This window comes from Biomphalaria glabrata, chromosome 11, assembly GCF_947242115.1.
Source record: "Biomphalaria glabrata chromosome 11, xgBioGlab47.1, whole genome shotgun sequence".
In the NCBI taxonomy this organism is placed as follows: Eukaryota; Metazoa; Mollusca; class Gastropoda; family Planorbidae; genus Biomphalaria; species Biomphalaria glabrata.
Genome location: NC_074721.1, coordinates 819,037 through 831,318, shown reverse-complemented (window position 1 = coordinate 831,318; position 12,282 = coordinate 819,037). Strand labels below are relative to the sequence as shown.

Sequence of the window (12,282 nt, the reverse complement as noted above, 5' to 3'; positions counted from 1 at the left end):
TCTAGCGCAGGCATGTCAAACTCATAGACGACAGGTGTTTGGGCCGCATAAAATGTCGTCTGCGAAGCGCAAGTTAGTAAATCTTCTTCCTCCAATGCTTACAATACCTTCATAGCCCTCGAGAACATCTTCCATTATCCTTACAAGGAAGATATTATATAAGATAAGATATTGAAAAGTGTCGGTGAAAGTACTAAGTAGGTACTAACTTACTAAGCCTACTATTTACTACTAATGCGTGTACTAACTTTGTAAAAACTAAGTTACTAAGGGCACTAAGGCAGCCTTGCCTTGCCTTGTGACTTGTCTTACTCCAACTCAACTGTCACTAACTAACTCAGTAACTGGTTTCAAACCAGGTTATAATGTGAATGTCAGAATGTGCCAATGTCTGGCAATGTTATTGTTAACCTTTTTGTTGAAGTACACACTTTACACAGCACTGTTGGCATCCTTGCAGTCATTGTAGAGGTTCTGGATAACTTTTTAATTAATTATGTTTTATTTATGTTGTACTTTTCCTTTGTCGCCCAGAGTGCCCCATGCCATACTCGATCGAAAGCTTTCTTGAAATCATTATAAAGACATGGAAAAGATTCTCTTGGTGTTGGGGGTATTTTTCACAGAGTATTCTGAGGTTTAGTATTTGTCAAGTTCTGTTGTGCTGTGACCTTGTCTAAAATCCGCTTTTTCTTCTGATATGATTTTGTCTGCTATTGATTTTAGTCGATTTAATATAATTTTTAACAGTACTTTGCTGGGATGGCTTGTGAGGCTGAAGGTGTGGTAGTTTTACTCTATTTAAAAATCTATTGTATGTGTTGTTATTATGATTCTACAAATATGTTTTATTGTTTGCTATGCACAGATTTACTAAATGCAATGTTTGGACGACTTGCAGCCAGACTTTAATTACAAGAGAAAGATGTTTCTTTGCTGGCTAAACATAGATGATAGATGGGTATGTTTATAGTTTATCTGTCTTTCATTATGTCCATCTAAAAAAGATTTGTTTTTTAAATAAAAAAGTTTGCCTAATATAGCAATGTATGTATAGAAACCAAATTACTTTGTATTCTAGTATAAAGACTAGATTTCATATCACTATGCTCCAACAAAAGTGTATCACTTACTCCTATGGCTAAAGTCAAAAGTAAATGCTACAGATCTAGATTATATATCTTACCATATAATCTTGGATTTATAGGTAAATCTACTCAGGCTACATTTAGTAGATCTACTGATCTAAATAGTAATTTAAAAAAACAACAATAAAGTAACATGTAGGTCAAATACAAGTTTTATGTTAGTAATCTAATCAAGATTAGAAGGTTTCTTCATGGTCTAGATCTAAGACTTAAAACTGTATGTAGAATCTAGAGCTAGATCTAATAATTAATACAAGTCTAGATTATAAACATGCATCTAGATCATGATAGTATTATAAATAGTCTATAATTGGTCTAGATCTAGTCTAGAGCTTGAGTAAATATAAATAGATTCTACATAATAGTAGGCCTATACTCTAAACATACATACTAGATCTACACACATAGTATGTGACATAGTACTCGACTCTCAAGCTCTAGCTAGATTGACTAGAATCTTTCAATCTAGATTAGATTTAGATTTAACTTTTTAGAAATGATTTCCACAGGGAATGGGCAGGGTTTGAACCCGGAACCATCGGTAAATCTGACCAGTCCATCGCGCAAAATGCATGACCAGGCAGACATCTTGATTTGAATTAATAATTAAGATACTTAATGCATCATAAATTATTATTTAAAAACAAAAAAATAAACTAGTTCTTGACATCCATTGTTTTTCAAAGTTACATAGAACAGGTATTGATCTAGAAATAAAATGGTTTATTTGAATAAACAAGTCTATAAGGCAGATGATGTAAAGGTCACCTGTTTCTGTGGACCACGGTTAACGAGGATGTCTTGGCCAGCACAATGACCAACCACCTTACTTTTTCCTAACTAATGTCAAATACCAATTAAACCTGGTTGGACTCAGAGGTATCCCAAAATTATACCAGTCTTCAACGAGATTCGAACCTGGGACTCCAGGTTCCACTAAGGGCCTCTTTTGAATGAATAGATCTACAATTTTCATACTAATAGATAAGATAATAATAATTAATATAAAAACAACACTTCAATTCATTTCTTTTATTTCCACAAATAAATGAATGCATTATATGATTTGAATAAATATATCTACATATTAAATTATATAAATATTTCTCATTGGAAAGCTTGGATATAAAACAGGTACAAAAAAATGCACTGTCTCACATTTACATATATATATATATATAATTTAATTTAACTACTATATTTATGAATGTACACAATTTTATTTTTTTTAACACACATTATTTCAAATATTCTAGGTAAACCTGCCTATAGATGTATTAGCTGATATGTTCAAAATTCATCCCACAACTGCATCTAAGATATTCATAAAAGTTTTGGATGTTATGTATGTCAACATGTCCGATTTGATTTTCTGGCCCAATAAGGAGAGTCTTATTCATACTTATGGCAGGAAGGTGAGAGTAATAAATGACTGTTTTAAAATTTTCATTGAGAGACCTAGCAGCGTTAAAGCACAGGCACAAACCTATTCTTCCTATTAGCACAACACAGTAAAATATGTGATTGGAACAACACCTCAAGGTTTTGTCTCATTACTTTCAATAAATGAATTAAAAATATTTAGACTAAGCTTTATAGTTTCTTTGGATTTAATAGCCTTTACATTTTTATTTTTAGAAGTGATGTTGTTCACAAGAGAATCAAATTTAACTTTTTGTTTTTTAATGAGGTGATGTCAATCTCAGAAACCTTAGTTGGCAAAACTTTTTTAAGCTCTGATGGATTTATCCAGTAAGGTGACAAGCCTGTAACTGTCTTACTCTCTTTTATCTTATCTTATATAATACAGACGTTACTTCAAAAAAGAAGATGATTACGTCCTACGCGTCAAGCATTTAGTCATGCATATTAACCAATGACTTAAATTCTGCCAAGTCACTGGTTTTCCTGGCTAGCTCAGGCAACCCATTCCATGCTCTAATAGCACTAGGGAAGAAGGAGTATTTGTACAAATTTGTCCTAGCATATGGGACGAGGAATGTGTCTTTATCTTTATATCTTTCCGAGTATTTTATTATTTTTTTTTTGTATTTGAAGATCATAGAAGTGAAAATTGTTCTTTAGTCAAGTTTTAGTTAAGTAAAAATTATCAATTTAGGTCAATGATTAATATGCATGATGCATGGCTGAATAATCTTCTTTTTTGAAGTAACCTCTGTATTATATAAGATAAGAAGATAAGAGAGTATACTGCTGCTGCATACCTGCTACATCATACACACATTTCTAAGTGCACACTGCTTTTGAATTTTGTTTCCCTTTTTCAAATTTGGATGCTGGCAGATTAATGAAGCTCATTTTTTTAAATAATACTTTTTTATTATCCTGAAGGAAATTTGTTATAAAAAATAGTGCCTGACACATAAATTATTACAATGCTTAAAATGAAATCTAAATTTATTCAATGGTGTTCCTCTATATTCTAGTACATCTAAAAATGGCTGTGAAAATTTTAGGACATCCTCCTACTTGTCTAGCATCTCTTGAAACTAGGGGCTCAAGGAAATTATAATAAGAATTACAATATTAGAGCAAAGGCTCATTTTAGCTCTTATTATTAAAAAGTAAGCTCCCCTTTCATGCGCCCATAGTGCAATTGATATAAAGGTCATCTGTTTCTGTGGCCTATGGTTAGCTAAAGTCATGTTACCAGCACAACTAGTTTTCCTCTACTCGTGTCAGGTTCTCATTAGAGCTGGCTGGACTAAGATCCTGAACGTAAAAATTCCAGTCTTCTAGGATTCGAACCTGGGACCTGGGTTCATAAGCCAAGTGCTTTACCACTCCCCACTGTGCCTCTCATATTATTAGTTAGGCTGTAAACATTCTTTCATTGGAACTGAAAACTTGGTGACTCAAAGATATAACTATACTTGTTTACTTGTTTAATTAGTTAATTAAAGTGTTTCAATTTCACTTTTTTTATTATATGCTGTAGATTATTCATTATTGAGTAGGTCTATTTATGAAAAAAATCCACTAGATTCAACCATTGAAGTTGGAGATGTACACAATTCAGCGTAATATTACATGACACTATTATCTACTATATAAAATCAAATTACTTGCACCTTGTTAGTAACAGAAGTAGGCCACCAATTTCCTTTATATTGCACGAAAGGCTAAGGATTCTTGGCCGAGGCGCAATATTTTAATCAAGATGATATGAAGGATTTGAACACAGGTCATTATTATAATAATGGATGTTTTCTTGCAAAGCAAAATAATTTCATGTTGTATAGACATACTCAAAAGAAATAATATTTTTCTGCAAATCACCTTGTAATTTAAAATTCAATTTAATAATTTGAAAGGTTACTTCTATTTAATTTTGACACAAACTTGTTGTTCCTATTGTATACATCAGGGGTGGGCAACCTTTTTGTATTGAGGGCTGCATTAAGAAAAATTTGCGAATGGGGAGATATGGGAATATATTCATGTATTTACAACTTTGAAAAATACGCTTGCTAACTGTGTCTTTTGATTCTTATTTATACCATATTATAATTCACTTTTCTTTTTTTCACGCTCCCATTTACAGCAAGAGTTAGCTATTTCTGAAATCAATTTTACTATTTTTACAAGATGATATATTAAAATTTGCTAGATGATATTAAATTTACTAGATTTTACACGAATTGAATTATTTCCAAATGTACTAAAGACTATTTTATTTGCTGACCAAAATTTTTTTATTCAGCCTTTTAGAGACCACTGGGACATTGTTCTTGGCTGCCTTTGGTATGGGGAACTCTGAGGAACCAGCTATTAAAGAAGAAACAAATAACTGTCTAGATGATAGTGACTCAGAGATAACAGATAGTGTGCTGCTGGAAGTAATTGAGGTGGTTGGCTACATTTTGTATGGAGTATACATTCTTGATGCTGTCGTGGTCCTGATCAATATGCTGTGATGAATTTGAAGACATTTAGGTTTGTTTCATGTTATGTGAATCATTAAGTTAAAAGTGTTTATATATCATGTTTCTATTCAAATACTCTTTACTTATCAATGCTTGTGAGAGGACCTTTTGTTTGTTTGTTTTACATGTTAATTCATATTTGATGATCATTACATCCTAGTCCAAACCTCCTGCAGGATGGCAGGGGCAGGGTTTGAACATATCAGTATAATAGTATAGAGTGCATGATGCATTAATAGATAATCCTCCAAAGTTGTGGGGTGAAAGTCTCTGCTGATTAAACATAACATCTTCTATCTAGTTCCTTTGGAATTGTTCAGTGCATTTGTGAAGGAAAAATGAAGCCAATTCTTTTAATGCTTGTTTATTTTCATTTCAAATTAAATAGCTAAAAAAATTTTTTTGACAAAAAAAAGATGCCTCTGAACCTCCTCGCTGTTATCAGCAGTAGACATCTTGGCTAGCTTGGACATGTTCATAGAATGCCACAAGGTTGACTTCAAGACATTTTGTATGGTGGTCTATTATCTCATCATTTCTATACTACTTCTAGCTATCTCATCATCTCTACACTACTTCTAGCTATCTCATCATCACAGCACTACTTCTCAACATCTCTACACTACTTCAATCTCAACATCTTCTGTCAGTACTTCTGTCTACACATCTGAGCACTACTTTTAACTATTTTAATATCTCAGCACTATTTCTAACAATCTCAACATCTCAGCACTACTTCTCATTATCTCAGCACTACTTCTCATTATCTCAGCACTACTTCTCAACATCTTTACACTACTTCTATCTCAACATTTCTACACTACTTCAATCTCAACATCTCAGCACTACTTCTAACTATCTCAACATCCCAGCTTGGATGAAGGAATGATTCCTTGACTACACTGATTTGTTACAAAGCAAATCAAAACTATGGCTTATGAAGCAAATAATAATAATGACAATGTCATTGCTATATCAGCATAGAAATTCAACACAGGCAAAACAAAGAATGTGATTCCAGAATTGATAGCTCATTCTTAGCTTTGTTCTCAGGCTGTTAGCCACTTATAATAAAAATAAATTATAAAACAAAATAATATTGTATTCAAGGACAGATTTTAAAACAGTATCCAACTGTTTGACATTTATCCAATGATTATGGAATATTTGCTGTTGGTACAGCAATGACAAACCGTAAACTACTTCAAAGAACTGACAAAGTTGAAGAAAATGCAGAGAAGTCAATCTGAATTAATCTATCATGGCAATAGTGTATGCCTTATTTTGGATGGAGCAAAGACCCATTCATCTGTTCACACCACAATCCAGGCAACATTTTCTTTCCATATGCTAGGCCAAATTCATACAAGTGCCCTTCTTCCTTAGTTTGAATATAGAATGGAATGGGTTGCCTGAATCAGCCAGGAGAACCAATGACTTAGCAGAGTTTAATTCACTAATTAACATGCATAACTAGATACCAGTAAGAGGCATTGTTAGGATGGACTAAAGAGCCATTCATTTTAGTTTTTCATCCAACACAAATGGGGACCCTAAAAAGAAGAACTAAAGATGGAATAACTGTGGATGTGCTAAGACCATTGCTCTGTATTGACCACACCCAATACATGGTTGTGATGTTGGCTCTTTCATCCTTTTCAAAAGAAAAAGATAGACTGGGTACTTTATTTTTATGAACAACTCTCTGACAAATAATGGAAACATATTTGGAGAATTGGTAAGCCATTGATTCCACTTTCACATGGACGAGCCAATTGTGGAAAGATGATTTTCTATTAAGAACTAGAGAATAGCAACTTGGCAGGGAGGACACTGGACACAGAGAATTGTCATAGACAGCTTTCAAGGATTCTCAAAGCTTAGTGACTTTATTATAAGACCAAAAAAAAGTTTTATCATGCTGGAAATGTTCATTGAAGATGTACTCTGTATTTTGATGAGCAGAGAAAGAAATGTGAACCAAAGTGGAGCAAAGAGAAACATCAGTAGATATGATGCAGGGATGCAACTGAATAATAGATTACTCGTCCTCAGTTTGGGAACCGTCAAGTCAAGAACATTTTAAGAAACTAGAATACACAAAATAGAACAGTGAGATTCACAACTAACAAATATTCACATTTGACAAGAGTTCTACCTTTAGTAAAATTATTAAATTTAGAAAGACTTCAGGATAGAAGACTTTAAAGTCAAGTATCTATTATACATAGAACAATAAACTATAATCTCCAAATACAAAAACAAAACTTTAAAAAATACTTAGAAAGACACAAAAATAAAGGAACATTCCTCATTCCATATGCTAGCACAAATTTATTCTTCTTCTTCCCTAGTGCTATAAGAGCATGGGATGGGTTGCCTGAGTCAGCCAGGAAAATCAGTGAATTGGCAGAGTTTAAGTCATTTATTAACTTACATGACTAGATTGACCTAGGGACACTTGTAAGACTTCTAGGATAAGAAGATAATGCAAAAAGATGGCAATAGACTGGGTGCTGTGAAAGCTCTTACTTTATTTCATCTGCCACTGAACAGTCTAAGAAAGAGTGAAGGAAGGAGAATCAAAATCAGTAAAAAGACAGAATTAAAAACATGGGTTTAATTGTTGAGTTAGATTGGTTTATATTTGTATCAAACTGCTTGTTATTATTTTGATTTTGTTGAATTTTCTGTTTTAACTTGATGATTTCTCACTTTGATATTGTCTGTAATATTCTTCACCTATCTCTTAGTTTGACATGATTTGTTGATTGTCTTTTAGGGTGTTATTCAGGAAGTCTAACTTGCATCTGGTCACAGCTATGTGATGGTCAGGAAAACCAGTGACTTGGCAGAATTTAAGTCATTGGTTAATATGCATGACTAAATGCATGACGCGTAGGACGTAATCATCTTTTTTGAAGTAACGTCTGTATTATATAAGATAAGATAAGATGGTTCTGAGGTCCAAGGTTTGAGTCCTCCTTAAGACTTATCTATGTATTACTACAGTTTCTTCACCTTCTTTTCCCTGGGTGCTGCTATTATGTTTGATGTCATGTTTATTTCATCAATAGTCAAAGTAAGAAGTATTTGGGCCTGATATTGATTAATTCCAAACCTACTATTACTTAGTCATAGTAAAAAGTATTTGGACTTAATAGTGTTTAGTTTTGTTTCACTTTCAAATGGAATAGTTACTTATGCAACTTCATTTGTTAAGATATGAAAGATTTGAAAAAAAAACATGTAGATCTTTTTTTTAATGCTTTTGATATAGTGCATAGTTCATGCTTAGAGCATACTTATTTCGCCATGGTCCAGTCTCCTTTTGTTGACTATTGGGGGAAGGGAACATATGGCAGGTTTCCATGCTGCCTTAGGACTTTCAGAAAACACAACTCTGCTCGAGTCAGGATTAAAAATCAAGCCCCCTTGTTAAGTGGCTAAGCTGTAGCCAAGCAGTGTAGGCCCGCCTCTCAGCCACACATCCCACAAATTTTGTGAATAAAAATGAGAAAATGGAACCTGCATCTGACAATTTTATCATAGAAACTCTTTTAGAAAATACTTTTTACTATGACTATGGGTGGCTGCCTGGATGTGCAGAATGCATGCTGGACTTTTGTTTTGACTTGTTGATGGTCCTGGATTCATACCTTGCCCTTCCCTATCGTCCTCTGAGATGTTTGGATGAGGAAATAAATTATCTTCAACTTTGAAGGAACAATTGAAACATGTAAAACATTTTACAAACTATCATCTCTATTTTAAAAATGGCCTCGTCCTTAAATAGGTCACTTGCTAACATTGGATACTAAAGAAGTTACAGTGTTACTACTGCAGCCTTGAGTTCAAATCACAGTATAGAATGCAATTTTTATTTAGGGCTTCAGGATGTTTCCAACCTTGAGTTATGGATACATAACTTCATTTTGGGATATTATCTTTCCTGAACAAAAAATCCTTATTCTATTAATTTTTTACTTTACTAAATGTACCCAATTCTTAGCAATACCTTAACGACACATATGACAGAATAAAGTGTTGAGGAGATGGAGTGTTGAGATGGAGCATTGAGGAGATGGAGCATTGAAGAGCTGGAGCATTGAGGAGTTGTAGTGTTGAGGAGATGGGAGTGTTGAGATGGAGTGTTGAGGAGATGGAGTATTGAGGAGTTGGAGTGTTGAGGAGATGGAGCATTGAGGAGATGGAGTGTTGAGGAGATGGAGCATTGAAAAGCTGGAGTGTTGAGGAGATGGAGTATTGAGGAGATGGAGTGTTGAGATGGAGTGTTGAGGAGATGGAGCATTGAAAAGCTGGAGCATTGAGGAGCTGGAGTGTTGAGGAGATGGAGTATTGAGGAGTTGGAGTGTTGAGGAGATGGATTGTTGAGGAGATGGAGTGTTGAGATGGAGTGTTGAGGAGATGGAGTGTTTTGGGAGATGGAGTGTTGAGGAGTTGGAGTGTTGAGGAGATGGAGCATTGAGGAGATGGAGTGTTGAGGAGATGGAGCATTGAAAAGCTGGAGCATTGAAGAGATGGAGTATTGAAGAGTTGGAGTATTGAGGAGTTGGAGTGTTGAGATGGAGAGTTGAGATGGAGTGTTGAGGAGCTGGAGTATTTAAGCAAACAGGAAACTTGTTCTATTCTAAAGTCACTAAAAGAAAGCCTTCACATTTATTTTGTTTAGTTTTGTAATTATTTTTTCTCTTTTGTTAAAAAAATTTGAACAGAATTTTTTAAATACTCATTTGGGAATCAACAGTGAAATTTATTAACCGGGATATAGGCTAATTGATTAATACTATTTGATATCTATCTTGTAATTTTGCTTTCCTCTGCTATGCTGTTTTTTTTATTTACACATTTTATCTCATATTGTTTGAGATCTATCTGTGATCTATATTATCTTGTTTAAGATCTATCTGATCTAATTTGTGATCTATCTTGTTTGAGATCTAAATGATCTAATTTGTGATCTATATTATCTTTTTATGAGATCATTATTTTCATATTTGAGATCTCTCTTAGCTTCTGCAAATAGAATTTCAAGAGATGATGATATTTATATTAAGCCCTTCTTGCATTTATTTCTTCCAGAATGTCCAAAAGATTAGTCAGCTAAGGAGCCTAAAATGTTGGCCTGTTTACAAATGTGAGATCTTCCTTGACTACACAAGTACCTTACAGAAGAAGGCTACTCACTTGTGTTTGGATATGTCAGCTGTTTTGGTAATATATCAAGTGTTGTTTTCATATCTCTAATGTTTGTAGGTTCTAAAGTTAGATAGTGTTGTTTTTTAATGCCACATTGCCTGTCAATTCTGTTTAGTTTTTATTTATTCTTTTTTTTTATACAGTCCCTGTGGCCCTTTTCAAGCATGACAGATACTATTCTAAGCAGCTTTTTTCACTGGAAATTATTCAATCACAGAAGCTGTGAGGGATATCTGAAATCCATTGCTTACTAGTCTAGAAAGACTTCCATCCATTGAGTGATAAAAGATTAAGCGTACACAACTTTTAGTAGTCACCACATAACACATTTTGATGCTCAAGACAATACTGTTCATGAATGGTTTATTTTTCTTTATGCTGAGAATGTCCAAGAAGGAAAAGGTCAAAGGTTAATTGGACAAACAAGTTAATAAACTTTGTCTTTGAATCTGAAATTGTAGAACTTGTAGAGAAAAAAAAACAACTAAGTAGGACGTAATCATCTTCTTTTTTGAAGTAACGTCTGTATTATATAAGATAAGATAAGATAAATGTACATTTTTCTTTTTTTTTTTTTTTTTGGAATAACAACTGATATTTAGTTTTATCCCTTTGTATTTTTCTACAGTAGATGCACTGTCATACTAAATAGAAATTTTAAAAAATTATAATAACTTCTAATCAAATTGTCTCCCTTTTAAAATCAAATATCTAAATGAATCATGCTACTTTGATTCTACACTATCTACAGAACTACCAATGTACATTAGTTTTGAACAAAAAGTTGCTAACTTTAAATAATTGATTAACACATTTTGATATTTATGTATACCTTGTAATAAAAGTGGTATTCATTTTACAATTTCATTTTTTTTTATTGTAACTGGTCTGTGTTAATTTCTTTTTTTTTTCAAATTACTTTGTATTGCCTATATGGGGAAATGGTATTTCTGGTGTTTCTTTGCTCAGCAAAAACAAATCAGGATTTGAACTCAAGCCCCCTTGACAGTGGTTTATGCCAGATATCCAGCATTTCATGCAGTTTGTATGCCAAATTTGATACAGTGCCCCAAAGAGGAAACCTTGCCTCATTAATGTTTGCTGCTCCAGACTTGCTTCTCTCTATCTCAACTGATCTAGGAAGCACTACAGCTTTGTTTCAGTCCACTGCATTGGCTAGAGAGGATTTCAGTCTCTCAGGCTGCAACTTAAATGAAGTCTGATGTGATTTTATTTATAAAAAGTTGTATGGATGTCTTTAAGCTACATAACTTATCCTAGTCCAATGTGTTGATTGACATAGTTACCAGGTACTGGTACTAAAAAAATTGCCGCTTTTATCCTCCCCTTCCAGCAACCCTTAGATCTAGTTTTTCTAAATTTCTAGTAGTTTAATAGTGCTTTTCCATATGTCATTAAAAAGTTATGTTAAAAGTTAACAGGTTTCTTTAGCTAATTGCTTTGTAACAATATTTGTTTTTGAGCAAATTTTTAGCAAATCTCAAACTTTGATCTGATTCTATGGCCTCCTTCAGTCACAAAGCTGATATGGATCATCTCATTTTCCAAACATTAGCTATGAATCATTTTCCTGACATTAGTTGTGGTTGCAATGATGTCACCCACACAGCTATATATTTGAAGGAATGGAATATGCCAATACAGTTTGGGATGAATGGCATCGTAGGCTCTGCCTGGGAGTAGCACTGTATGCTGCTAACTGAATGGTTGACTCCTGATTTTTCCTCAAAGGCTTTCCCATGTTGGTTTTAGTTGCAGACTTTGCCTTCTGTAGGGCAGATGATATAAAGGTCATCTATTTTAGCGTCCCATGGTCAGCACTATGACCAACTGTCTTTACCTTTCCCTAACAAATGCCAGGAACCCATTAGAACCAGGTGTACTCAAAGGTGCCTAATAGTCCTAAAATTAAAAATCCCAGTCTTCAAACCCTGGACCCATGTTTA

The 12,282-nt window shown here is 33.7% G+C and overlaps 1 long non-coding RNA gene across 1 annotated transcript; it reads left to right on the top strand.

The window, feature by feature from the left end:
• Window positions 1-11,754, top strand: LOC129921854 (uncharacterized). The gene is made up of 6 exons (XR_008773839.1): window positions 1-72; window positions 869-961; window positions 2,405-2,563; window positions 4,873-5,105; window positions 10,199-10,330; window positions 10,459-11,754. It is a non-coding gene; the product is annotated as an uncharacterized LOC129921854 (long non-coding RNA).
• The last annotated feature ends 528 nt before the right edge of the window (window positions 11,755-12,282 follow it).